At 39.6% G+C, this 27,983-nt stretch overlaps 1 long non-coding RNA gene across 1 annotated transcript; it reads left to right on the top strand.

Moving 5' to 3' along the window:
- The first annotated feature begins 2,020 nt into the window (after window positions 1–2,020).
- On the top strand, window positions 2,021–27,850 carry LOC128154149 (uncharacterized). The gene is made up of 3 exons (XR_008239271.1): window positions 2,021–2,155; window positions 12,559–12,728; window positions 27,735–27,850. It is a non-coding gene; the product is annotated as an uncharacterized LOC128154149 (long non-coding RNA).
- The last annotated feature ends 133 nt before the right edge of the window (window positions 27,851–27,983 follow it).

Below are 27,983 nucleotides of genomic sequence, written 5' to 3'. Positions count from 1 at the left end.
TTATTTGCACGTATAACTTATTAATGAGGCCTGGGGAGATCCCACACTCCAGTCTCACTCTTACCACATCACCAGCAGCGTATCTAGCAAGGATATCTGCTCTTCTACGTGGCGGGCAGCTGATTTTCATGGTCATGTCATAGCTGGATGTCTGGGGATGGGGGGGATGCAGCAGCAGTCGTTGTTGCCAGACAGCCAGACACATCTGGTACATGGCTGCGGTTCTTCCCCACGTGGGATGTGTTTCCAGTTACAAGGGGGGAAATCAGCAGGACCCTCACTCAGAGAAGGGGAAGGCGGGGGTGGGCAGCTCAGCAGTTTTTCCAGGGTGCAGACCTGCACCACCTGGTCATGGAGAGGGGCCTCTCGGAAAAGGCTGGCAGAGTGTGGGCAGCAAGCCAGTGCTTTTCCTGCTACAACAGGCTTTTAGCCTCTTCTTGCATGATATGAAAGAGTTGCTTTATTTAGATGTTTTGTACAAAGCAGTTTGTATCGTTTTTGAAGAGCAATACGGTTTACAACGCAACTATGTGCAAAACAAGACAGAAGGCCAACAAGCAAGCCCCAGCATCTGGCTCAGGTGCTGACGCCCGTGTGGCAATGGCTACCGAGTGCTCAGCATGAGCTGCCTTATCCCATTTCTCAGCTCCAATAGCATGTTACATCTCCTTTTTTGGTTGGTCTGTTGTTTTTTCTGGGGGAGATTGTTTTGGTTTTTAAGTGTGCTGTAACCTCAGGCTTAAACAAGGCAGTAAAGAGACTGCATGATGACAAAAGCAAAATACATACCGGAGGGCTCTAAGTTAACAAGGAGGTTGCTGTAGAAAACTTACTAAAAGCTGTGACCCTTTGTTTTGTGGACACGCATTAAGTCTTTGTGAAATTCCTTCCAGTCCTCAGGGATACTTACAAACAGGGTGAGCAGGTCCTCCTGCAGGTTGGGCTTCTTCACTGCTTGTACTAAATCTTTAATAAATATCTTAAGTAACATGGGGTTTGATAGAGAATTGCAAGGCGGTTAGATCTTCATCTTATGTCACTATAACATTAATATTTGCATCTAGTTTTGGTTTTGGTCTCCTGTTCCATTTTTTATGCAGAAAAGTGTTTCCTTCCCCTTCCATGTGATGCTTTGTCATGAGTCTTCTGGGAACTGAAGTGAACATTATCAAATCCCTCACTCATCAATATTTTTTCATAAGCAATTCCCACAACTGGGAAATAAATGCAAGACCATTACACAGCAAATCAACAAAAAGTCACAGCTTGCTTTTATATATATCCAAGAGTTGAAAAAGCAAAATCATGAACCTGTTCATAATGCATTAACCTGTTCATAATGCATTACCATAGGATCTGTAGATACATACACGTTTATTAGACTTACTATTAATAAATATTTCCAAGGGAAATGGATTTCTTTTCTTCAGGAAGTCTCCCTGGTTATGAAGTATTGTTTATGGCTTAAAAGATTATTTCAGCATCTTCCCACTCAGATATTAGTGTCTTGAATCCTGCACTATAATTAGCTACATGTGCATACCAGAGTTCTGGTCATTGTTTTTATCTATAGTGGTCTGTCATATCTGGCTACCTTTAAGCTCATTGTTTCTTGTTTGTCACTGTGTTCCTCTATTTGTGTATGATTGTATTTGCTGAACACCTACAGCTAATGATACAGAAGTGCAAGTCTTTAGAAATATAACAGAGAAATTCATCTTGGGAAAAGTATTATGGATTTTTAAATGTTATTGCATTTAATAGAATCACACTGACCTTCAGAGAAGTTTCAAAATGGAAGATGGTCTGTCTTAGCCTACTGTTGCTGTATTTATGTTATATTGTAAAAGGCATGGTCACTTCTGGGTAGGTCCTACAGAAAGGTTAGGTTCCTGAAGAAAGACAAAGAATAATGCCAAAGTCCCAGCTGGGATCCAGACATTCTTGCAGGATGGTGCACTGACCTTCTGTGTGTACTTTCATTCTGGTTTTCTTTGCTTCAGGTTCCCAAGGTGGGCAGGGTAACACCAGAGCACGCACCCTGAGCTGCCCTTGCCAGTGTCACCTGTCACTCCTCAGGGATTTGGGCTGTTTGGCCAGAAAACGGCTCTTCTTCCCTGAAGCCCGCCTGATTTAAGTGCATCTTTTCTTCAAGGTAAGTAGCAGTTAAATAAGGAGCAAAACCTGCATTTCTCCTGTAGCTTTTCATAAATCATTCTACATACAAGGGCAGATTTTCAGCAACACATGCTGATGTAGCTTAATCAAAAGCTTCATGGAGACCTGTGGATCAGAGCCGTGCCAGCTTACAGCAAGCTTTCCAAGGGGAACCGCTCTGTTGTCTTGAAATACAAAGGGCGCACAATGAGCATGGTGTTTCTTAGGGAAAAAAAGTCGTGTGAGCTACAGAAACACACAAAGAACAGAACATCTTTATTAATCTGAAGAAAGCAAACACCTGAAATGTGCCTTGAAAGATATGCCAGCTGCTCGTGCACCTTAGTTTGTTTTAGAGGGAAAGATGGGCGATAGGGCACTTTGTTTTCAGATGCAGTCGGGCCTCAGCCACTGTGAAATAATTCTGCGGTTGCTGATGAGAGGGTTTCCTTAACTGAACTGAAAATGTTTCAGCAGGTCTCAGATCCCAGGCACAAGACACCAGTGACTAATCTGCTCAGTTCACAGATTTCCTTGTTCTCTTCTCCCTACTTTTTTTTCTGTATTTCTTCTGAGTTATGTTTGTTTTATGGTCTCTGTAAGCATGAGGAGAGCCAGCAGGGCTGACGGAGGTAACTGAAGCTGGTACATCCCCTATGCAGGTTTCCAGCTGGTGTATTTTCCTGTCTCACACCAGAGTCCCCAGGCTGTTCTTGCTCAGATTAGGTGATGTTATCAGCCACTGATCAGGCTTTTGCAGGAAGTTACATTTTTGTGAACCAAAAAGGAAAGGATAAGCAGATCTGTGTTTTATTTTTATTCTGAAAGGGAGACACAAATGCTGGAATAAGACTACGTTGTCCATCCTTAAGAGTGGAGTACTTCCTCAGGGTCAAATGTGGGATTTGTATTCAAAATTTATTACCTATTATTTTGTTTCACATTTGTCAAGTTGTGATAGCAAGGTGCAGCCAGGAATAACTAAGGCTGGCTATTTTTTGAAGGGCAAAAACTTGTTAAGACTTTGAAGAGGGCTCATGTGTTTAAAATCAGAAGTACCAAGGAAAAATTGATTTCTGAAAGTTCAAGGGTGGGAGTTGGGCTATGCGAGGAAGCTGTGCTGGCTTTTCAGTTTGGAGTTTCACAGCCTGTGATTACACTTAGAAATGTGTATCTGTTGATTCAGTTCTTTACAGAGACCTCAGCTGGGATAAACAGGTTGTGGTATGTGTGGGAGGATCTTTGCCAGCAGCTAAAGTCTGTCTCGGAGGCCAAGCTGCCCATAGGGAAGGGGCTAGCTTATCCTGATATTTGGATGGGATCAGTATTTGTCGATCGTAATAGCAGGGCTCTGCACCCATATTCCAGTTGAACCTCAGCTGTAACATGACCGAAATACAGGGAGAGCAGTATTGCGGCCTTATTGAATTCATGTTGGCACCTTGTCATTTGAAGCTTTTCTTTGTGTACCTAAAGCAGAGCAGATGTTTTTAAAGCACCCTTATTTTCTCCCATCTATTACAGTAATAAGCAAAAATACTTTAGAAAGATAGATCCTCTAATAAGACGTTCCTAATGAAGAATTGCTGCCTGTCTTATACAGTTTCCTTCAGACTATTGTTGTTTAATAACTCAAGTATGTGATTTGTAGCATCCTTTTGGGGAAACTGTCCTACCACGTAACATCCTTTTTGGAAGGCTGTTTGCAATATGTACCTGTGAGCTTCCTTCGTTCAAATTCATGTTGCTTTAAAGCTGTTCCTCCGATGTACACACGCATTTTGCTTACAGCAGTTTATCATTTTCTTTCTTGGGAAGCTTGCAGGCTTTCTTTTTTTTTCCCTCCTAAGCTGAGAGTTTTAAACCTAAGGAGGACCATGGGAGCAGTTTCCATTAAACTATTCCAAAATCCAACTGTGGCACTGGAGCTGTTCCCTTAGACTAAATTCCACCTCAAATAGCTGGTTTTCCCTGATATTTTTCAGGGAATATAGTAAAATACTATGTATTATCCTTTGTTTAGTGTCACTAGTGCCACACTATACAGGAAGTCCACTTGGCTTGTCCTGGGGTTTAAAAAAAAGCCTAAACTTGTACTTGACACTTTTCTTGTCACAGAGTCCTGCATGCTTTCTTCTCTCTAGAAAATGGTTCAGTGTTGTTGGTGTCTCTTGCCATTATTGCCCCATTTTTCTACTTTTAACATATTTTTCATTAGCGTGCCGTAATTCATGTTGAAATTCAGTGTGCTTGCATGTATTTTAACTTTTTGGTCCGTTCTTGCATGAGCTCTGACTTTACTCACACACAGACAGCAGGTTAGTAATAACAGGTTTTACTGAGCATTTGTGGGTTTTATCATAATTATCTTTTGACTAGACAAAAGAAAAAATAAAAAAGGAAGATCAAAGCACTCCCCTGTGCACACCCCACAGGTTCCCAACCAGAACGGAGTGACAGTGATGTCATGCTGGTCATTTTGTGCCTCACGGAGCCCATGGCAGAGTGAGGCATCTCTGTCAGCCGTAGCCATTTTTCCCTGCTGGCTTCCCCAGCCACCCATGGCCTTGGCTCCAGCGGGGCAGGACCCCTACTCCAGCCCCGTCCCATCTCTACAAGCTGACAAACCCTGGTATTGGCCCTCGGCTTGTTTTCCAAAAGTTAATTTGCTATTTTCCAACTCTTAAAACACATTTTGACCTGCCTGCATTTCTGTAAATATCCTCCTTGCTTGTCACAGCTACTTCCATGATAAAATGACTGCTCGCTTGATGTCAAATAATTGGCAGGAACAAAAGAGAAAAATAATCAAGACCGGTGTTTTTTCCTGTTTCTTGACTCTAGACATTGCTCATTGAGGATGCAGATCTGCTGAAAACCAATACTATCTAAAACCAAAATAGTTTCCCTTTACTCTCAGACTAGCATTAAAAAACAATTAATCTCTTAAAACAAATTGATTCAAAGTTCTCAAAAAAAGGAATGTGTTTAAAGGTGAATGGGAAGACGTATGTTTTTGTAATGGATAGTGTGTTTTTAGGTAGTATACATTTTATGAAAGTCATGAAGTTTTATGAATTTTAATGAATGTCCTTCTCAGAAGAACTTGAATCTTATTGTCAGTATGTTATCTGGGAAAAGGTCACCAAATCTCTTCCTAAACAAGAGGAATTTGCAAATGGGAGATTACATAGGTTTGGGAAAAGAGTTTAAAATAAATCCTTATGTGCACTTCGGCGTTTGCACTGAGGAAAGTACACGGGCAATATAGCAAAACCAGTTGCCTGACTTCAGAATTCTTTTGGTTTTTCTCTGTGTCCAAAAACTAGAAAACCTCTATGCCATGCAGGATTTATCTTCTGTTGCAGGAAGTTGATTCCCTTTCTTGAGACAAGTAAGATACGACCTGCTTGTTATTCTCAGAAGCTGCAAGTTGCTAAACTTCAGATTCATAGCTGAACTTCAGAAAAAAAGGTCCCTGAAATCACTGCATGTCTGTGTCTTAGGTGCTGGCTGGCACCCAAGCCATAGGTGTGCCTCCACTGAGCTCAAAATACAGTACACCAGTCACCCTGATGTGCACACTGAATTTAATTCTAGCTATAGCTAGGGGCACAACCATGTTATAATTCCTGGTTCAAACCCCATTACGTTTATGGACCAAGCTTGCAGTATGATCCTGTGAAATGACACAAGATCTGTTTCAGCAGAAACTGGGAAGCAATGATTTTTATCAATTTTTTTCCCTGTTAACTTTAAACTGTTGACATGGTGCTAAATTCGGTACGCTGAAGGTGTTTCCATGTGTCACTTCTAATAGGATACAGGTGTCAGACAATTTGAGATTATTTCAAACCTAATTTTCTTAGAGTGAAGATACAAACAGTTACACCAGAAGCAGATGTTGGGCCTTTCTCACCCCTTCGAAATGTGGTTTGGCATCCATCCAGACTGAGTCTATGGGGAAAAAGAGAAAATTATATTTAATTTTAGCTTGCTTGGTTTCCTCCTTTCAAAATCTACATGAATGTGCAATAAAAAACCCCATCCCTTTTCCCTCTGCTTACACAGGGACTAAGTATCTTGTTGCAAACAGATGGAGAACAGGCAGGTTGGGACATGAACAGCTTTCCGTCTCCACACTATCACTATGTGGCCCAAAATCTGGCATAAAATGCTATCTTTTCCTTTTTGCCCTCTTACCACTGTCTCTGTCAGTTACTTTTCTAGTGCATTGGTTGGAAGTAACAGCCAGGAAACAGAGGTGGCAAGAACTGCACCTAAACAATGGGTTCAGGGTCCTGCCTCTGGTCCACCTCCATTGACCTACCTGGGGGTAGTCACAGTGACTCAAGAGAGAAAACCTAAGAGCATCTCCTTCCTTTTGCCTTCAAGCTGCTATGATTTTCCCTAGCTTTTCTTATTTTTTGAAGCGATGGTCCTTTTCCACTGTGTGTTGTTCATGCAGTTTTACATATGACTGGAAGTAGAATCTCAGCTATATGGCATGGATACAAAAACTAGATCACTTGTTGGCACTGGGCTTTCCTGAGGCTGGTACGTGTTCTGCATCAAGAGTAGCTTCACTGAGTTTAGTTACACTTCATCGGAACTCATGTAGGTGACAGAAAAATTGAGCTCGTAATCGTGGTATTACAACCTTGTAGAAAAGACAACCCTATTCTGAGGTTCACCATGTGAATTTTGGGTTCTGCTGCTCAAATACATCTTTCTCCACCTGCTTGTAGTAAATTAATCTTGTAACTATAAATCCCACTTGTGCTACAACCTTATTTAAAGTCAAGTTACCATAAAATGGTACAGTTGAACAGTTTTAGTCCAAATAACCACACGTGAAAAACACCCTTAAGGATTTAATAAAATGTGTTGTGGAGATGGCTATCCATTTTTTTTAATCAGTATTTGTTGGTCATGCAAATGCTACTGAAAAGTTGCCATCATAACCTAACACCACATCCTTTAAGAGTTAAGAGCCATAAATGTATACTGGGAAGTGAAGGAGTGGCATATTTATATCATCCAGCCCTAAATGCCAGAGGAAGAAGGGCACGAAGTCCTTCCACAGATGGTGAGGACTCCCCAGACTGGTAAATACACAAAGGAAAAATTGGCAGATGGTGGACAGGAGGCATTAATGCCGCTGCTCATCTGCTCAGTGTCGGTACAGATTGCACCGGGAAGGTTCTCGAGTCAGCTCCCCGCCAAGGCCACTGATGGAGGTGGGTGAATATGATCAATAGAAAGCATCAAGTGCTGGCTTGCAAATCAAAGGCAAAACTGGAAATGCCACTCTGCAAATGGCGTTTTAACTGCGCTGCCAGGAAGTTATCTAGAGGCATTTGAAGACCAACCCGGTAACAGGAAATTAATCAAAAGCATTTTTGAGCGGATCCTCGGCCGGTGAGTGCTGCTGCGCCTATTTATACTGCTGAACTATGGCAATTTACCCCCGTTAAGGATCTGCTCAGATGTCAGATACTAGCCACTGCCAGAACAAGTGACCTTTCTGCACAGTACATTAAGAAGAGAACAAAAAGATGGAAATTCCCATTTTCCAAGCGTGGTCCAAATAAACCTCTGTGCTCTTGTTAGACCAGCTGTGTTGAAGAGGAGTGATTATAACAAGCCTTTTTTTTTAGCCTGCACCTGTCTCTCCTTCCGCAGCTGAGGACACACTGGAATCTACTTCCCTACAGACCTGATCCTGTAAAAGCTTCAGGTGGAAATTAAATTCATCATTATCTACATCTATTTTTACTTAACCACTTGAGGGGAAAAAACCACCTGAAGGCCAGCAGTTACTGGAATATGCAGTAGCTAGTCACCTGCAGTGAAGAAAAGCTCCCCAATTTCTCCATCCCCAAATAGATGAGATTTTCTTTTTTAGTTTTCATTCTTATGGCTGTCAAGGTCTTGCAAAGGAGAGAAGATCAGGTGGCCGTTAGCTGCAGTCAGTCTCTTGAGGAGGTGACAGTTTCACTCCCACCTAAGCGGAAAGGTTCCCTCTTGCTTTAGGCACAGCCACAGGGATCAAAGCAGTAACTCTGTTTTATCAAGAAATGTACAGGAAAGAAGTGTGCCAAACTACTGTGGAAAACACGTAAGTGTGATTTTTCTGAGAAATTTAAGACTTTCCTAGAGCAAAACTGGGTTCAGGATTGTCCCTGGAGAAATGGGAGACTGCAGGACTGTCATTTTTTCTCCTAGAGTATCCCTTTGTTTTAAAAATGTTTAAAGTCTGGGGGGTGCCATGAAATATTCCACTTATTCTATGTAAGCAAGCAGTGGCATTTCTAAAGCATGGGTTTAATTTAAAGTATCTCCCCTCTTTTGTAGGAATAACTTTTTTATACTTGGTTATTTTGCTCAGGTAATTCTTACACATTGATCTCATCCACCTTCGGAGCTGAAGTTTCTCCATATTCCCCCAGTTGCTATTCACCTATGAACATGCATAGTGGCAGCAGTTTCATTTCTGGCACAGTGATACAGGAAAACTAATAGCTTCAAAATTGGCATTATTGGCATTTTTTTTTGATCCAAAATTATTGGATTTTTCTTCCTTTAAAATGTGATGCCTGGAAACTGACTGGCACTATATAAGCAAATTATTCTTTTTACAGTAAGTCAGACATCCCACATATTCTATATTTCTGGGGAAGAAAAAATCAAAGTAGAACTTGAATTGTTTTGTGACAAGATGCTGTATATGACTGAGGCAAGACAGCATGATGCTCACTGAAAATTACTAGCCAAAAACGTGCATAGCACTAAAACATGTCAAAACAGGGTAAGAATAATAAAGTATTATCAAACAAAATGTTGCTTCATGTTCATCCAAAATGTCACACTAGGTTTTATTATGTGGCAATTAGGTACAAGGTTCTAAAAAGATTAATTTTCCAGGGGAGTGTAGTTATTTCTATTATAGATTAATTCTACTCTTCTCACTGCCTACTTGAAATAAGGATAAAATTAGATTTTTCAGAATAATATTTTTTAATGCAAACAATCCAAATGCATTTAATGCAAACAATATCCCCCAAAATGTCTTACCACAGAATAAAAGCCAAGCTAAACAAGAAACTTGGAAAACTGTTTTAAATATTTTAAGAGATAAGTTTTAGAAAGATGCCAGACTTAGTGAGGATTCTTTTGCCTCCTAAAAATAGTTACTGATGTATTTATCTTCTATAACAGTAAGGCACTCATTGCAAGGTTTTTTTAATTTTAAGGCAGTACTGGAACTTTGCATAGTTTGATTCTCTGTCATCTGGGTTTTGAGCAGAATTACATCCACAAGTGCAGCCGTTCAGGATTATGACTGCATGATACAAAATGACTACTTTTGACATATTAATCAGCTAGTGAATAGAGTCTCTAAAAACTAGGGATACGAACCAGGAAATGTTATTCATTAATTTTGTTTATGGTGATTTAATTTTAATTATAATACTTTAAAGCTATTTAAATCTACAACTCCATCATACGTCGGTTAATGTAGCATATTTTTCAAAAATAATCAAGGCCTGGTAATATAGATCACTCCAGAGCCTGTAATTAAATCTTTGATGAGAGTTTCAAAGTGTTTTTTAAATGTGCACGCGGCTTACAAAAAGTGCTTTTACAAAAGCTCTACTTCTGTCATTGTGACTTCGCAAATGTTTCTCTGGCATTGTCTAAATTTTTCATTCAAATTCAAAATGGAAATGTTTGTAATTGAGTAATTGCCTTGCAAATAAATATTCTCTGTAGGTAGGAAAACCAAATAATTTTCACACATGTTTTCCTGCGTAGGTGGTGATAAGGAATATTTTTCTACAGACCATAAAGGCCTTTAATACTATTAATGCCATTATGCCTTGCAGAAATAGGGTGTTGGTGATACCCGTTTTGGGTGTTTTCTTCTCTGAAGAGACGGTACAGGGTCTGATCTTACAGCTGTAGTTTTGGCACCATCACGATGGTTAAAGAGGAGTTCACCCTGCCACTGACAACAGAATAAATCTCACTGCTGTATGCACCCTGGGGAAGGATTTCATGAGCTGGAGGACTGTTCCTCTGCCATTTGCTGTTCTTTATTCTGTAGGAACCAGTGCGCACCATTTATCCATTACTCTCATCACAGGTTTTGTTCACATCCGTGCCTTCTCAAAAGGCGCTCAAAAAGCGGCACCCTTGCAGGGGTCCATCAAGAATCATCTCACCTATGTCAGCAAGCCCCCCAGCCCTGCACCTCTGACAGCAGAAAAAATGGGGTGGAAGGGGTTTTTTTTCCTGGAATAATTTCCTTGTAATTGAATTACATGTTTAAGACAGGCTTTCACTGCCTTGTGTTTCAACATAGGAGCTCACAGGTTTCCAGTGATAAGCAGGCTGGCTCTAGGCAATTAGAAAGCCTCAGGGTTTTAAGAGTCTAGTCACTAAAATATGTTACAGCTCAAGTCATTGTTTAACAATCCGAGTCTCTTACAGCTGTGAAACACTCCCATCATCAAGTAGGTCTCTGGGACTCCCTCAGGAACGGCAGGCTCTAGATATCCAGCTGCTAGGAACAAAAATAAATCTCTTTGAAGACTTATTTGCCATCACATTGTGTGAGGACTTAGGAAGGCTGAAATATTTTAATCATTAATCTCCATTCATCAAATCTTGTCATTCTTAACAAAAATCCAAAATAGTTTCAGCTGTGAGTTGAATGTCAATGACACCAAATTCTGTACATAGATATCAGTTTTGTGGTTAAGATATGCTACACGCAAGCCGTGCCTCTTGCAATCAAAACAATTCCTGCCCATGCAGAGACACTAGAGAGCATTTCATAACTCATTGTTATTTACGCTCCTAGCTATCGTGGAAGAGTAACAGCAGAACTTTAATAGCTGTTGATCACAAACCTCTGTTAACCAGTATTATAATCTTTTCTGTTAATGGTCAAACAGCCTATGGTACTGACACAGTGTTTGTTATCATTAACACGGTATAATACTAGCAGCAGTAATCACTGCTATTAGAAGTGATCACCTCATAGAAATATTCATTGTAGAAGCTTGGTTGGGAAAGTATCTTAATGCCTGATCAAAAACTCAACAGAACCTGTAGGTCTTTATTTTAGTGGAGTACGAAGAAAATCCATTTTTCTTCTCTTTTTTCTGAGCTGCTTGTTTTAAAGTAGTGACTGTTTCTATTTTTTTCTCAAGATTTCTAATTCTTATTGCTGACCTAAAAAGAAAGGAAATAAAAAACAAAGTCAAGGAAAATTTGGCTGGAGTTAAAACATTCCTTGACCTCTTCCTTGCTAGTACTTGTAAACATTAGATAAATTAATAGCAAACGCGTTGCACAACTTAGAGGTGAGTTCTTAATGACTTAAAGACTTTTAGGCTGGCAAATATTTCCAAAGGGACCCCAAGATATTTCTTTAGACTGGTTTTCCTCGTAGCGTTCCTTTTTTTTTTTTATAAGCAATGTTTTCCTTCTCCCAGCCTTCCACCCTTCTTTCTTGAGCAACCCAGAGACCATTAATGCTATGTTTGTGATGTTGGGCTAGTCTGTGATGTGCAGTCAGCAGAAGAAAAGGTTACTGCATGTGGGAAAACACGCTTGGTCTCTATATGCACAAATATCTGAAGTGTGCACTTCAAAGGAAGAGCAATTTACTGCTGGCCAAGTGCATGGCTATTGCATGAATGTCCTAATGATTCTTTGCTCTTCTAGGAGACAAACTCCTCCAGACTTCACAAAAACTTTGCATCAGCACTTCTTAATATCCTCTGTCAGAGGGACAAAAAGCCCTGCAATCATTTAGGGGGAAAAACCTTATCCCACTTCAGAGACAAGATAACTTTTGGGGGTGCAGAGGTTAGGTTGTCTTCCTAAATCGATACAACATGGGGATGAGGAATAAAAAGGCCTAGCCCAAGAGTTATTTTCAAGGGCTTTTATTTTCTTTTGAAGCACGAGCCAAAGCCCATCGCAGGCTCCTGTGGAAATGTTCACATTAACATCAGTATTTAATTTTTCTGTGTTTTGCATCTATTTGAAGAAGGACAGAGAATAATGTTAAAATTGCTATAAACCATTAAAAATATTTCGACCTGCTCTTGAATTTTTACTTTTTTTTTAAGCTGTGTGGTTTTGACTATGGTTTTATTTATGCCTATTGCTGCAAGTAGGGATGAGAGCCTGGGCAGTGCTTATGCAGAGTGACGAGGAGACTCTTGCAGTAGCCCTGCTGACCTCACCTTCTTTCGTAGTGCAATTTTCCACCCAGTTTTCTGTAGCTTCTGATTTTTTTATTTAATTATTCCCTTCCAGAGAAGACTTTTCCTGTATCGTTATTTCCAAGAACTTTCCGTCTGATTTATTTTCTATTTTCAGTACTCAATGAAGCAGAAAAACAATGTTAGTCTTCGGTGGCCTGGGAAAATAACAAAAGTTCGTGAAGGTGGTCTCCAGATGATACAGCCCTCACCGAAGCAATTGTGCCGTTCTGCGTTTCCCCCAATGAGGGAGCAAATCTATGATGGCAGCAGGGCTGGCAAGTGCAGGTAAGCTGCCTTCACTGAATGTGCTAAGAAATCACCAATGCAAACACATTCCAGCTTTGACAGTATTCAAGTAATGGCTATTACTGCTCCAGGGAGGAAATAATTAAAGCCATTTCTTGACTCTGACAGTTTGATACTGGTGGTTTTCAATAGCAAATTACCAACATCTGTACAGCAAAATTCAGCTACTGCAGCAATTATTCAGCAGCACTAACCACAGAGGTGCTAGGACTTTTTTTACTTTCTAGATGTCCCCTAGTTAGATGTGACCTACAATTGAGACCTAAACTACACGCGATGGCAAACCAGGTCTCTTGCATTAGAAATGTAAATGAAACCATAGGGAAAGCTTAATATTCTGTGAAAAACCCAGTGGCAAATGCATCAAAGACAGAAAATGAAAGACTGGAAAGACATCTGAATGTGTGTGTTAATTACATAACAATTTCAAGTTTCCAGAGCAATTCAGAAGTAAAATTTATACAATTCATTCAATTCCACAAAAATGATGGCTTTTCATTCCCACATACTGTTATAATTGTTTTGCATAGTAAACACAAAGTAAGTGCGACTGTACAAGCTAAAAACTCAAATCTACGCACCGTAGCAAGCAACACAGCACTGCAAATTTTCATTGCTGGTGAAAGAAAAAGGTAGCAAAAAAGTTAAATAAGCTGTGCATATCTCTAACTCAAATATTTCTTTTAGAACATTAGCTAGAAAAGATAATCGAAATCTGAGGATCTGAGGAATGAGAGGCTGTGATATGAAATATTTTTCTGAGAGAATTGGGTTTGGATTGAAAATAAAAATACTGCCTTAATATTCCACTGCTTATATTGTAACTAAGTGTCTGTCAGGGGTTTACGTTATAATCCACTTTGGTCGAGGATTTACTGATGTATAAAACTTCAGTTTAGTTTGTAAATTGGCACTCTGTCTTCAGCTCTGTTTCACTGTTACTTAAGCCTCAGAACCCGATCAAGGCATAGTACAATTGTTGTAAAAATACTCAGTCATTTTAAATTAGAGCTTCAAACTTCAGAAATCTTTTGGGTGGCCGGGTGGGGGGGATAAAAATAGCTTGTACACCCATCGTCTGATAACTGAGAGGCTTTAAAATATCGCTGGAATCTCTGATTACTTTGGCTGAATAGTGACGGCAGGACAGACACAAGAAAGAATATGCTGATTTCTGAGATAACGAAGTAATGAATGCCTCATTTGCAAATATTTGATCCATGTTAGTGCAAAGATAGAAGTATAATCCATTGCAAAATTACCAGCCTGCCTGTTGAGAGTTGCTCTACACGGCAGATCGTCCCAGATCTGCAGCTGGGTGGAACCTGCACTAATCCTGTCTCCAGCTACTTCACTGCCAAGGAAGGAGAAGAAGAATGATTATCATGCATCAACCTCTTCTTGCCATGTAGTTACCAATGCAGTGGCACGTAAGGGCAGATCCCCAGCTTTAGGAGATTTGTGATTAAGATTTTATACAAACTGTGCAGTGTGGGATAACAGACAATTAAGAAGGAGTTACTTTGCATGACTGTGCAACCTGAACTGAGCCAAAAAATGTTATATGGCTGAATACACAATTTGTTTTCATGTCTTTATTTCCTCTTTTAACATTTCCAGATAAATACTGTTTATAATAGGTAATAAATTTGTACTTCTGCTACAAAATAAGCACATGGAGCTTGTTAAATTGTAGAAACTTGTATATTGTAAGCACAAAGTGTGGAGAGAGAATGTATAGAAGACAATTTTCTTTCATTTCGTTTGTGCTAGAACCATAGGAAACCAAATAGTAGTAAAGTAAACTTTTAATGCTGCTGATAGATTATAGTCTTTATGGCCCTAATCAGCTAACTAGGCTGTGGCAAAAATCACCAATAGACGCTGGACAATTAAACCCTTACTTCCCTTTAGAGAAGAGAGAAACATGCTTGGACTCCTAGGAAATCGGGGCGAGTTACTCAGATCAATTTAGTTTAGATATTGATATGCAAGTGCCAATCAGCCTAATAATGCATTTAATTGATTGTAGACCGTTATATTTTGAAATTGATAAGGAAGAGAGCATCTTATTGTAATGATGCATTATCATAACATTAATACAGCAATTTTCAGTCATGGTGCAGGTTATGGTCAGATTTAACCAGTATCTATCATGCAAGTCCTCCTTCTAAACCTCAGGAAAAAGTAGGTCACTACATTTTTTGTGGTAGTAAAAAATTCAAGTGAAGATAAATTAATTGCAAACTAAGTAGACTGGGAAATATTTGTACAGTTTTGAAAAGGAAGGGAAGCTGCTCTATATGAAGTCAGATGCATATTATATAGAAGCAAATAGCTAAGTGAATATTTCTTTTCACTCTTAGTCTTCATTTGACATGAATGTGGACAGAGCAAGTCTAGATATTCTGTTCACATCAGTAGTATCTTAAGACACTGTGATGACTTACTGCAGTGAGACCCATATGAATCAATATTGATTGGCCACTTACTTTAAGGCTACTTAATTAAGAGTAATACGATGGCGCAGCTTCCAGGCAAACCCACAGCACCTTGATTTATGAGCTCGTTTGGGGGAAAGGGGTAAGAATATGGTGTAACAGTTATTTTTTTTTGCAATTGATATTTTTCTCATGTAAGGTTACATTAAGAGTTTAAAAAGAGGAAATGAATGGGTGCAATAAATAAACTAGAAAGACTATTTTGTTGTTGGAGAGGACTTTTGGCTTCTTAGCAGGGTACCTAACTGTCTCATTGTATATCCAGGTCATCCCAGAGCATCCAGCATGAAGCTGTCTAATGTTAATGATAAAAGAAAATTACTTCCCTGCAACTGGGGTTGGAGTGAGCGTAAGTTGCATCACTGTTTTGTCATGTTGGTCTTTTGTTTTGTGTTTCTGCTGAATATATTTAGTTCCACAAACATATCGAATTGTAGCTATTTATTTACAACATCTCCATTTGGGGAAATCCACCAAGCTAATTTGAAGTGTATTTTTTTCTAGGAATCTACATAATTCACTCCTTATTTTTACCTACCTCTTCCTGCTTAGGGAGCAGTCATTTATTTTTTTTATCAGGTTGGTTTAGGCAACAAGTTGTACTATATCTGACAGCCTTGTGTATTGTGTATGTTTGTTTGACCGGAGCCATGTGCAAGTTGCATAGCAGAGAATCCAACCCGCTGTGTCACTAACGAAACCCTGGGGCTTTGCACCTCCATATATTTCTGTTTCTCAATGGCCAGCGAAGAGGAAAAGCAAGGGAAATCTCACAGAATGAATGCCATAAGGAATTGTTTCTCATCTGCTCATATTTACACAAAAATAAATATAGAGACTTATGCCTTTACAAGTTCAAGTCTTTGAATGGAAGTTTGTGCTTAGCAGGCATAAGTCAAGAAGTCACTTGCAACAGAACTGGGTTTGTTTTTTATCATCACTTGCAATATCCTGAATCTCTGCTAGCTATTCCAAACAGTTTGGTGAGCAAGCAGATGAGATGTCAGATGACAAAGTATCACTCTCTAAGGGGAAAGTCTTGGATGTAGTTAAGATAAAGGCAAGATGTAGTATAGAAAAGTGTGATTTAGGCAGTGAATTGATTTTTTTTTTTTATACAACATTTCTCGAAAAGCAAGAAACAAACCTTAGAAAAGATTTTTTTACATCTGATGCTAGAAGAAACCAAACTTTTTTCGTTTCCTTATTGTACTAAATGATAATTTGTGTCTTCTGAACATTATAAATAAAGCCAGACAACTCCATAGTTCCTGGAGAATTTTACTGATAATCTTTTAACTGAAGTAATGATCTTGGCTGAAATCATCCACTCCGTTCTGTTTTTTTTATTTTTGTTCAGATGTTGGCAGGCATCAGTTATCCGTATTCAAAAGATTGAATTTTTGAAGGTTTTGAAGCTTAGAAGCTATGGAACTTGCTGCTTAAAGTATTTCGTCTTGGAGTTTTGTCAGGAGTCTGAAAAATTATGCTTTGTTTCTTGAGTCATCTGTAAGGGACATTAAGTTCTCTCAACAAACATGTATTTGTAAAGAGTTCCTGAGAATGACAAATATTTTATTGAATACAGAGAGTATCCTTCATAAAACTCTTTGAATTGCTTGCTTACTCATTCTTACCCTTCACTTATTTTCTTCATCATGTTTATGGCATCAATGTTACAAGTCTTTGAGGGATGGTGTCTCTGACCTTACATTTCAGGAAAGACCAAGGTGCAGTTGAGCTTATGAGAAAATTGTTCATGCCCTTGATGTGAAGCTGTATCGTGCCGCTTCTAGAAAAGCATCAGCGTTGATTCGTCAAAGGCTTCCATTCCCTCTCTTAAGCTCTGCGCCGGGTTACGTCCGGTCTGTTGCTCCACCAACTGCAGAGCAAACACAGGAGAGAAAAACTCTTTCCCATCTCTCTCTGGTCCTGGCCATGGTAAATGCATGATGGTATTAATTCTTTCTCTGGGATTGCTTTAGTGACTATGATAACAGAAATGTGATGTTTATTCATATATATGAAGATAGAGGAAGAACAAATGTGACACATTCAGAGATAAGTTACTCTCTGCCGCTTTGTGTTAGTGCTAGAAGAGCACGTGTTCGTGCTTTAGCAAATGTTTGCACGGAGATTTAACTGGGCAGAAGCCCCCAGACTTCTGTGTGGGTGAAAACATTGCTGTCTTGTGATCTAGCATGTACACAGACAACACTAATAAATTGCAGTACTTACTGGGATGTTTCCCTGTCCTATTAAAAAAGAAAATTATATAAAGTAGTACTTCTCTCCACTGCCATCTAGTGAAGTTATTACACCACGTAAAGGCTTTGATACTCAGTTGAGCATTATAATAGCTAACTACATCTTAGTAGCACACATGACTTTGCGCAGAAAATAGGAGTTCAAATGCAGAGTAGCTGATACTTATGCTTAGGGTAATAGCAAATAGTACAAAATAAATGAGATATAATAAATTTAATAATAGAATTTTAACAACAGTTACAATGATAGAGATAGTCAGAAGGGTTTACACACGTTAACAGAAGAGCAGAAGTGATTGGCAGCACCTAGATTCAAAACACAAAGTTTTAAATAAGGCAAGGACCAAATCTCTGCAGGTTGATGGAATGGTTTAAATTCAGGCTTTTTTTTCAGAAAGTACACAGGTTTCCTAGGGATGAAACCAATACAAGTTAAAAATTAAAAATATAACTCTTGTGGCAAATTTATCATTTCTGTTTTGTGAACCATCCTAAAAGACTTTAAGCTTCAGATGAAGTTATTGTCTGTTTTTACTGAAGGCTTCCAGAACCTCACAGAAAGTTTATTCTCACATAACATATCCCTTCACTAAGGTCTGAAATGGATCTCAGAGGTCATTTGGGTATTTCCCTGCCCCAAATCAAGCTCATAATCAAGAAAGTATTACTCCCTTCTTCATTTTCATATATTTTTCAGAGTGTTGTCATGCAGCCCCTCAGTTTTCTCTAGCTTGAGCAGCTGTAGTTCACTCCATCCTTTCAAATACGTCTCTGATAGTTCCTGCTCCGCCTCTTATTATGTCTCATTTAGCAGTCCGTGTCTTCTGCTTCAAGTCCATATCTTCCAAGTCCACAGAGTGATGCTCAGCAGAATCCTCACTGAAGTTCTTTGCCCTAGAACTTGAATGGTGCTTTTTAAAAACAAGCTTTTGAGATTTTCAATAATCCCCAGGTTGTTGGGCAAAACACACCATGGGTGTGCTCTGATGGTTTTACTGCTTCCACTGCCAGGATGGGCACCTAACTGGGTTATGCAATGAGCACATTACACCTCTCTATTTCTGTTCAGCTGAATGAGATTGATTTTGTTTAAAGATCCTTGACTATTTTGTAACATATGAGTAGGTCAACCCATTTTTTCTGGATAGTGGAAATAGTTAAAATAGGACATGCAGCTCTGGAGTCATTACTCTCTTCACATATCATTTAGTGAGCAAAATCTCTCTTAATACTCTTGTGAAAGTCGTCTTAAAATCAAAAGCTGTTCCCAACACAAGAGACTAAAATTAATTTAAGTTGAAAAAAGACATAATATTAACATGTTTTAGAAGAAGGAAAAATCAAGACAAGTGAAAACCAGATCCCTTTGGTGGCCGAAATCTGTATTTCTGTTGCCATAGCTGAGCAGTACCTTTGCACTCTGATGCATTTAACTTCCTTCCATTTCAGTTTCACAGGCACGATGCAAAAGCACTAATTCATACAAGGCTAATCTGTACACTTCTCTGTGTAGCTTTAGTAGCAGCATGGTGGTTTATTTATCTGTTTTTCAGTTTTGTTCTACCAAGTTTATTTTCCACAAAATCTACTAGGCAACATTTACTGGCAAACTTTGTGTGTATCCTTCAGCCCTAACTGAATATTATCTTGAAATAGAAACAAGAGAAGAGTTTATATTTTAACTTGGGGTTGACTGCTGAAGTCTGTGCTTCCAGGCAGGAACTGTATGTGTACAGACTTGCTGTATTTTCTAAAGTTGTGGAAAGGAAGTGAAGCAAACTGGTCATCTGGCAAATAAAAGACAAGTGCAGGGTGGAATAAGTTTCTGGTTATTATTTATTTTGGAGGAAACTCTTTTTTAAAGTCTGCCATTGAATCATGTCCTAAAGTGTAAATTATAGAACAAAATTTCCTAACTCTGTTTGTTAAAATATTTGGGAAATTCAGGAGACTGAATTCAGGAGAAAAATCTAATGCTTGTAGTTCTGAATGAGCTTGCTATATTCAGTAATTGGAGCAGTATTTAAAGAAAAGAAGCATCCTCTCTTTAGTTTACTGAGGAAAGGCTAAATAGGATTGAGTTGTAGCTGCTACCCCCCTGAGCCAAGCTAAGTGACTAACAGAAGAGTTGTTTTACCTGTCTCTTGAGACAATGAGTAACTGTATTCTAAATAATCTTAAATCACACAGTCTGCCCAGGCATATTTACAGTATGCCACGGTAGCCAGACAATGACCACGTTGCTAATTATAAGTGAGCAAGCAGTTTGGTTCATTGGCAACTTTAGTACTGATCTTTTGCTGAGTAACGTTTAATTTTCAGCCAAATTGCATTTAAGCCTCTTTGCTCAAGGAGTTCCCTTCCTGAGTTAGAAGCAATGACATTTGAACACTTAATTGCATATTGCCATAATACTTACACTTCATTTCTATTGGAAAAATACAGTTCTGAGCAGAAAACTTCCACCAGTGCATTATCTTTATTTAGAGTTTCATCTAGAATGTTGCAAGTGAATGGCATATAGAGAACCCACAATGTGGTTCTTAAGTAGCCCTACTATCAATAAACAGCTAAGAAAGTACATTATGTACTTAAAGATATCAAGCACGTCAGGAGGAAGAAAGAAATTGAATTACTGTGGTATTGCATGGTTCACATTGTATTCTCAACCAAAGTTTTAATTCCTTGTTTTGAAGTTGCCAAGTAAGGTTTTAGTATTAAAAACTTCTCTTTTGTTCTTTCAGTGATTGTTTATGTTGGATCTCACGTGCTCCAAGCTTTTTTATTTCCCCCCAAACCATCAGAACTTGTAGACATTCCTACAGCTGATAAAGCGATGTAAATTGCCTTTATGTCTCAGGCTAAAAAGCAGTGTGGCAGATTAAATGGCATGCCCCCTTTTGAAAAGTAACAGGAAAGAAAAACTCCATGAGTGCAAAGCCACTTGTTCTTTACTTTGAGTAAGCCGCTTGATGGATAGGTAGCTATAGAAGAAGAATGAATACAGGGCATTTTATTGAGATGCAGGGAAGCTCAAGATTGATTACATATCCTAGTTTTGTATAGTGCTTCTTCTACACATACTATTAAGTCCAGACTGGAGAACAAAGGTAAAATACCGTAGGATGTGCTGAACATGGCTTTGCGCTGACTTCTAATGCTGTATTCCTTTCATTGCGTTATTGTTTTTAATTCCATACTGTAATAATGTTCTGTTGAAAAGGTGAATTGAGCTGATCAGGTATATGAATATTAGGCTATGCAGAATTACTGCAGTTGGATTTTATAAAGCAATACTGCGGTTTCTCATTCTGCCAGTAAGTTGAATACTGTTCTATTTCCACAAGAAAAAAAGTAATAAAAAATGGGACAGCAACAATAATCTTTAAATAGTTCCCAGTGAAAAATATATGGACTTTACTTCTAGCTCCCAGTAACATATAGTATCTGCAGAAATGGCTTGTTTTCAGTCAAACTTTTCTAATTACGTATCAAACCAGGGTTTTTTTGTTTGGTTGTGTTTTTTTCTTAGAAGTCATCCTGGCTGTTACATCCTTTCTTCCTGCTTTCCAGTAGAGTAGTAATTGTATTCCACTTCGTACATTGGGTCTCCATTACATGTAAAAATGGATGCATATTAAAAAACGTAGGGAGAAGGGAGAAAGATCTAAGTTGCAAACTTTGAAGGTGATCTTGTCATGTAAGAACAGTGCCAGACCCAAGATCCACCTCGCCCAAAACCCTGTATCCTAAAACCACCACGAGTGAATACTTAGGAAGAGTGTAAGTATACACAAGCAAATAGTGCTATTTCAGCTGAATTCTTTCCTGGCATCTGTTGCTACATTGGCTTAGGATCTTCTTGAGCCAGAGGTGGTGCAGGCTTGATCCAACTCTTGATGAATTTTTCTCCTGTGGATTTTCCCACTCCCTCTCTGAATCCAAGGAAACTTTTGGCATTCTGGTCCTGACTCTGCAAAAACCTCTGTACACCTGATTACAGTGGGTTGCAATCCGGAGCAATTTTGGGGGTCCTGACCCTTCCGAAGTTGACTGACTTCCCCTGACCAGGACTCCATGCTTGCTTCCACGTGCACAGATTGTATCTGGCGTACAGGCTGTCAGGGAGCCTGGTTCTTCTGAAGGAATGGCATAAAAGTAAAGACTTGTAGGGAAACTTACTTGCAGTCTACCTGTCTTAGAGTCTCTTAGTGGACTTAAAAGTAATGTCATAACGATCACTTCATACTTGTAGAGAAAAGCGGAACTCGTTGGCAATATATTATTGTGCAAATTTATTTATGGTTTGCGTTTTCTTTCCATTTACTGAAAGAGTAAGATGATGAAGTAGAAATTTTTTCAAAAACAAATGAGTGTTTTTTCCAGGAAGAAGGCATAGAGATATTACTAATAAGGGCAGTTTCCTTTGATGTCAGGCCTCACACTGCATAAACTTCATCGACCCATCATTAGTTCTTGTCATCTCTTAGGGTCTTTCGGCTTGGGGCCAAACAATTGATACAGTAGAGAGCTTCCAGCTAAAACAACAGCCTCTGCATCTTTATCTTCCCATCCATCAGATTGTTGGTGGAAGATAGGGCTAATTTGTCACTCTACCTACTTGGAAAAGTTTGATAAATGGCTTAATTAGTCTTTGTCTTTTTTTTTTTCTTTTTTTTAAGAAATCATATTTCTTGAGAACTAGAGGTTGGGAAAACAATGGCTAAGGATTGAATTAGAAAAGGAAAATATTTTTTCTTCGGTAAAGATCAGAGGAAACATGACCATTATGCAGGCACGAGGAGAAATGGAAAGAGTACAGTTGGTTGGAAGGAGTTACAAGGAAAAAAAACCCAAATCACCCTAACACGCAAGCATTCTGTGAGCTGTGCAGTTACCCAAAGACTGCAGGCAGACCATATCTCTATAGAAACATCAACTTGTAGAGTGCCATTTTAAATACGCTGCCCCCCAAATTAGAGTGCGCTTAAGCCTTTGTGTTTAGACCTCTAAAACAGATAGCAAGACACCATCTTACCTAAAAGAAGAACATCTAAATAACTAATTAACTACCTCTGTTTAATGCTTTTTAAATCTTCCAGCATGTCACCTATACTGAAAAGGAACCAGGCTTTCCAGGAGGCTCCTGAGGTTAGTGCCTACGCTGGTCAAAGCGAGGACTTTGCTTCAAATCTCATTCTTCAGTTTTGGGACAAAAGGGGGCTGGTCCAAGGCCACGTGCAATTCTTCTCGTGATGGGTCAAGGACTGCGCAAGTCTGGATCATGGTTTTTGAATGTTCCTGCTCAGAACGTGCTAAAGGTAAAAGGATATTTCCATTTTCTCCTTTTTGTGAGGTCATTTCATGGCTTATGAATCAAAAACCTATGTAGATTAAAATCAGTGGTTTTGATGCTTTTTGAACTTTCAGCCAGAAAAAAAGGAGAGAGAAGCAGAGTAAAGTTCTCTCAACTGTTGTTTCAACCACCAAGTTTGGATAATTATCCCTCCACTTTGCATGCATAATTATGACACGTATGCACATGTATTCACACATCCGTGGATGTGTCTGTGACACCCGGCAAATCTTAGCAACTTAGATATGTCTGGACTTTGTAATTCTAATCATCTTTTTATGTAACTATTCCATTTGGGTCACCGAGGAAATCTATTTCTCCTTTCTCTGGTCTGACATAAATTAACAAGGCAACAGACAAACTGCATCCTCCTTTTTTTTTTTTTGATAAACTGTCCAGAAATTGGATGTAGTTCAGAAATAATTTTCAAACTGTTTAACCTCTAGGGAGAAACTTACTTTAGCAAGGAAAAGACAAATATTTTTCAATTAAAAAGATTTAGAATCCCTTTCTCTGTAGTACACTAATCTGAAATGACACTGAGGGGTAGTAGGCCTGGTATTAGTGCTTCCCCAAGCAAATGTCTTATCTTTTGCACTAAATTAACTGTGTCTTTCTCACACATCCTAAAGCTGTCAGTTTGGGCGTTCTGTGTGAGGAAACTTCTGATTTAGTTTCTGAGAAGAAAGGCAAAACAAATGTGTTTAAACAATAATGACCTCTTACGCCCCAGTCTCCACAGCCCTTTCTGAAGTGGATAGCCATTAACATTAAATCATTAACACTCCTGGAAGGGTCGCGGGGACGGGTTGTGGGAGTAGCCTCTGTGTGGGTCAAATCCTGGAGGCATTACATGTGTAAAGGCACAGCGGCAAATGCCAGGATAAAGTGACGATGAATCAGGATAACAGAGAGGTCTGCGTAAGGGCACCGTTAAAGAGAGTTTAGCTGGCCAGCCTTCAGGCAACCAGTACAGTTACAACCAGAAATGATTGCGGGTTACTGATCTCTCCTGACTTCTTGGTGGCTTCTCTGAGATCAAATAATCGCAATGCAAATGCTACATTGGAGGTGTTCTCCATCTCTGAAAGCCAAGGTCACCAAAACGGGACCTTGGCGACCCAGAGCCAACAAGCGCTGGCATGCTCCTGGCATGGCTTGCGAGGTGGGATGGTGCAGCTCCAGCGCTCATTGCCATTTCAAGAGCAAAACATGGAGTTTGGTACTTTCCCCGCACCAGTCTGCAATCTATCTATGAAATGTGTAATAAGTCATCAGAAGCCTTGCTTGGGCTACTCTTGCTTGCTCTTCATTGCTGCTTTCACCTGGGACTGGCAGGAGGGCCACACTGACCTTCAGCTCAGCAGATGTTGTTTGCAGAGCCAGTTTTGCAAAAAATGCCTTGTGCCATTCTGCGTCACCCTGCTGTTGATGTTAGTTGCAAAGTGCCCTGTATTAGCATTTGTAGCTAAGAGCTTTAAGTTGGGGCTTGTTTTAACTATGGACATCTTTAATATAATAGGGAAAAATGATGTAAAAAAGCATCTCATGACCATTTGATATTCCTGTCTGTAGTTTATTTCTTTATGCAGTCTTTTTACTATCTTCTGTTAGAAAATCAAGGCGGGTACCCTGCAAACGTTTTCCACCTCAGGGAGCGATTTGACACACCCTGACTCACATGAACAGTGCAATGGTCATCACTGGACCAGCTGTTAGGGGTGAAGCTATTCATGCGCAGCTTTACAGGATCTGGTCCCAAGATAGTAACTGCCCATACCACTAGTGAACTGAAGGTAAATTGTACTTGCAGCTTTAGATCTTCACTAGGAAATCTGATTTATCTAATTGCAGAATCTAAAAGTTCAATAAAGTGGCTACACATTGGGACATGAAAAGTGCATTTACAAGATTATTTTTTTATTGAAGGGAAAAAACATCAAGCATTTTCTTCTGTATAAAGAAATGTCTTAGACACGAGCTAAAAAAGGAATATGCCAATCCCTGTGTTGTTGGTTTGCTATTTAAAGTAAGTGATATATGCAATATGTTTTACTATATTTTAAAAATAAGAACTGTCAGAAATAAAACTCACTAAGTCTAGAGTAATTCTTTTTGGTCTAGAGTCAGTTGCAGATATTAATATTTGAAATTAATTCAGTATGTTTTGAATTGCTCTGCCACTTAGTTTACTTGGAAACTAAAACCATTTGTAACAAAACAGCTAGACTGGTTTTAAGTCAAACCAGTGTATAAGAACATGTAAAACTAATGGTGCACTTCAGACTATTAAAGAAGAAACTTCTGGACTATATAAATGACAATTATTTCAATTTACATGCATTAGAAACCAAATCTAAAACCCTGCACGTACTTTGAAAAGAAAAATATTTCTCCACACTTTAGCCTTATGATTTGCAATAAAAAAAAATTCATTCAATTCGAAGGAAACTCAAGGGTCAGAGGATGAGATTTCTACAGATACTGAGCATCCAGGAGAACTGGCAAGAGTGGATTGGAACTAACTGAAAGTTTTGCAGCCAAGTCTTTTGTAAATCCAGACATATCTACAGTTTTTAGCCTGCCTAAATTTGTTATGATATGGCACAGAAGTAAGCATATTCCATATTAGTAAATCAGCGGTACAGGTTGGAGAGTAGAGCTAATGGAAGCCCTGATTGTGAAGTGGACACATAGACCGGTAGAAAGCTTTAGGCATTTCCAATATCGCTGTTTTGCTGTGTTGTAGGACTGGAAATGATCAGTAGCTGGAAGTAGTCTTTCGTGTCTCATATGAACATGCAGCAGTTAGTCTAATATGACTGTTTTGGGTTTGTGTGGCGAGTTTTTGGTAGCGGGGGAGGGGCCGCAGGGGTGGCTCCTGTGAGAAGCTGCTGGAAGCTTCCCCGGCTCCAAGTTGGACCTGCCGCTGGCCAAGGCCGAGCCCATCAGTGACAGCGGTAGCACCTCTGGGAGAACAGATTTAGGAGGGGAAACCTGCAGTGAGTAGGGGGATTGGAATGTGAGAGGAACCCCTCTGTGGATACCGAGGTCAGTGAGGGAGGTGGGGATGCCCCCGCAGCCTGTGGTGAGGCAGCAGGCTGTCCTCCCAAAGCCCATGGAGGGGAACGGGGGAGCGGAGGCCGCCCCAGATGGCCGTGACTCCATGGGAAAGCCTGCGCTGGAGCAGCCTGTGACTGAAGGACTGCACCCTGTGGAAGGGACCCGCGCTGGAGCAGTTTGTGAGGAACTGCAGCCCGCGGAAAGGACCCACATTGGAGAAGTTTGTGAAGGGCTGTCTCCTGTGGGAGGGACCCCACGGTGGAGCAGGGGAAGAGTGTGAGAAGTCCTCCTCCCCCTGAGGAGGAAGGAGCGGCAGAGACAACGTGTGGAGAACTGACCCCAACCCCCATTCCCCATCCCCCTGCACTGCCCGGGGGAGGAGGTGGAGAGAACCGGGAGTGGAGTTGAGGCGGGAAGGCGGGAGGGCTGGGGGGAAGGTGTTCTAAGGTTTGGTTTTACTTCCCATTATCCTTGTTTTGATTTGATTGGTAGTAAATCTAATTGATTTTGTTTTTTCCCCTAAGTTGAGTCTGCTTTTTACCTGTGACCATAAGTGGGGAGTGATCCCTCCCTGTCCTTGTCTCGACCCACGAGCCTTTCTTTGCATTTTCTTCTCATCCTACCGGGGTGAGGGGAGGAGTGAGCGAGCGGCTTTGTGGTGCTTTGTTGCCGGCTGGACTTAAACCACGACAATGACCATGATACCTAACCCTCACATGGTAAGTGATATTGCAAGGTATTGGTTCATTTAATGATTAGATGATTCTCAAGCATTTAGGGAGATGAATATGGTTTCTTCAAGTTGTCAGGTGTCCTCTTTTTTTTTTTTTCTTTTTTTTCAGTAGCTTACTACATGTAGAATGGGCTCAGGTTTCTTTTTTTACAGGTATATTTAATACCATTTGCAAAATGATTGTAAATCTGTCATCAATTTGCTTGTTTGTGTGTATGGTCACATAACTTTAGAAGAACCTGTTACATGTGAGTAGAGATGAATAGCTCATAACCTGTTAAAATTACTGTACAGAAGTCCTATCTAGCAGTCTGTCCTAAGACGTGAAATGAAGCATACTCTTATTACTTCACCTTACAGCAAAGATATAGTGAGTTTTATTCAAACCAAATTCTTAATTATTTTATTTAGAGCCTGAGCCAAATCTGTACTCTTAAGTTCTTCATAAAATGCTTCGAAAATAGACTTTTCAGTAAGGATTTTCAAAACGATGCCTTCATTTTTATCCAGTTGAAAAGTTTAGACTGAACAGAGCACAAACAGAAGTAAAGGGCCAGATTTATTGAAGCATAAAAAACTGCACAAATGGATCCCAGGTGAAGTTCAGTCATGAGTAAAGACTTCAGGATCTGGTCATAGTGATGACCTGCAGATTGCTTAGCTATAGAGCAAGTTCACTTCTGGAAAGAGTAGGTAGAACCTATCGTAGTAATGACCCTTTCCCCGAAATGAAGAAGATTGCCAACCTTCCACCGTCTCATGGCACAGTAATCTTTGAATAGCAATTTTAGTTATGGGGAGCTCTAGCATTGGGATTTGTCAGGTAAATGGGACTTCTAAGTAAATGTGCATTATTAACGGTTTGATCATTTGAGTGATGGCTATTTTCAAAGGGGAGAAAAATAACACAATTAGGAAAGTGCTTCATTGTCTCTCTAATGAGTTTGATAGTAACAGATCTTCTAGTTCCTCTGGTCTAGTATACGGAGATAATCTCTGCCTGAAGTTTTTAGTCCATTACATATTACTATGAATTAAATTAACTACATTTTCTTTTCAATACAGATTCCTGTTGCTCCTGGACTCACTAAGAAGGTAAGAGGGAAACACAGTGATGACTGGATATAAAACCAGGAGCAAGGACAGAAAGCAGAGGATATGTACGTACTCAGAATGGTTTATATATGTTTGCTTTGATCTTTAAATGTAAACCTAATGCTTATTGCAAGTTAATAATTGCTTACCAGAACCAGATTTGCCTTTCACTGTAGCATCAAACTTGAGGTAATGATAGCAGCATGAAAAATAGCTTCT

This window comes from Harpia harpyja, chromosome 2 (assembly GCF_026419915.1).
Source record: "Harpia harpyja isolate bHarHar1 chromosome 2, bHarHar1 primary haplotype, whole genome shotgun sequence".
In the NCBI taxonomy this organism is placed as follows: Eukaryota; Metazoa; Chordata; class Aves; order Accipitriformes; family Accipitridae; genus Harpia; species Harpia harpyja.
Note: the sequence above shows the minus strand (reverse complement) of the source record. Positions and strands in the feature narration are given on the sequence as shown.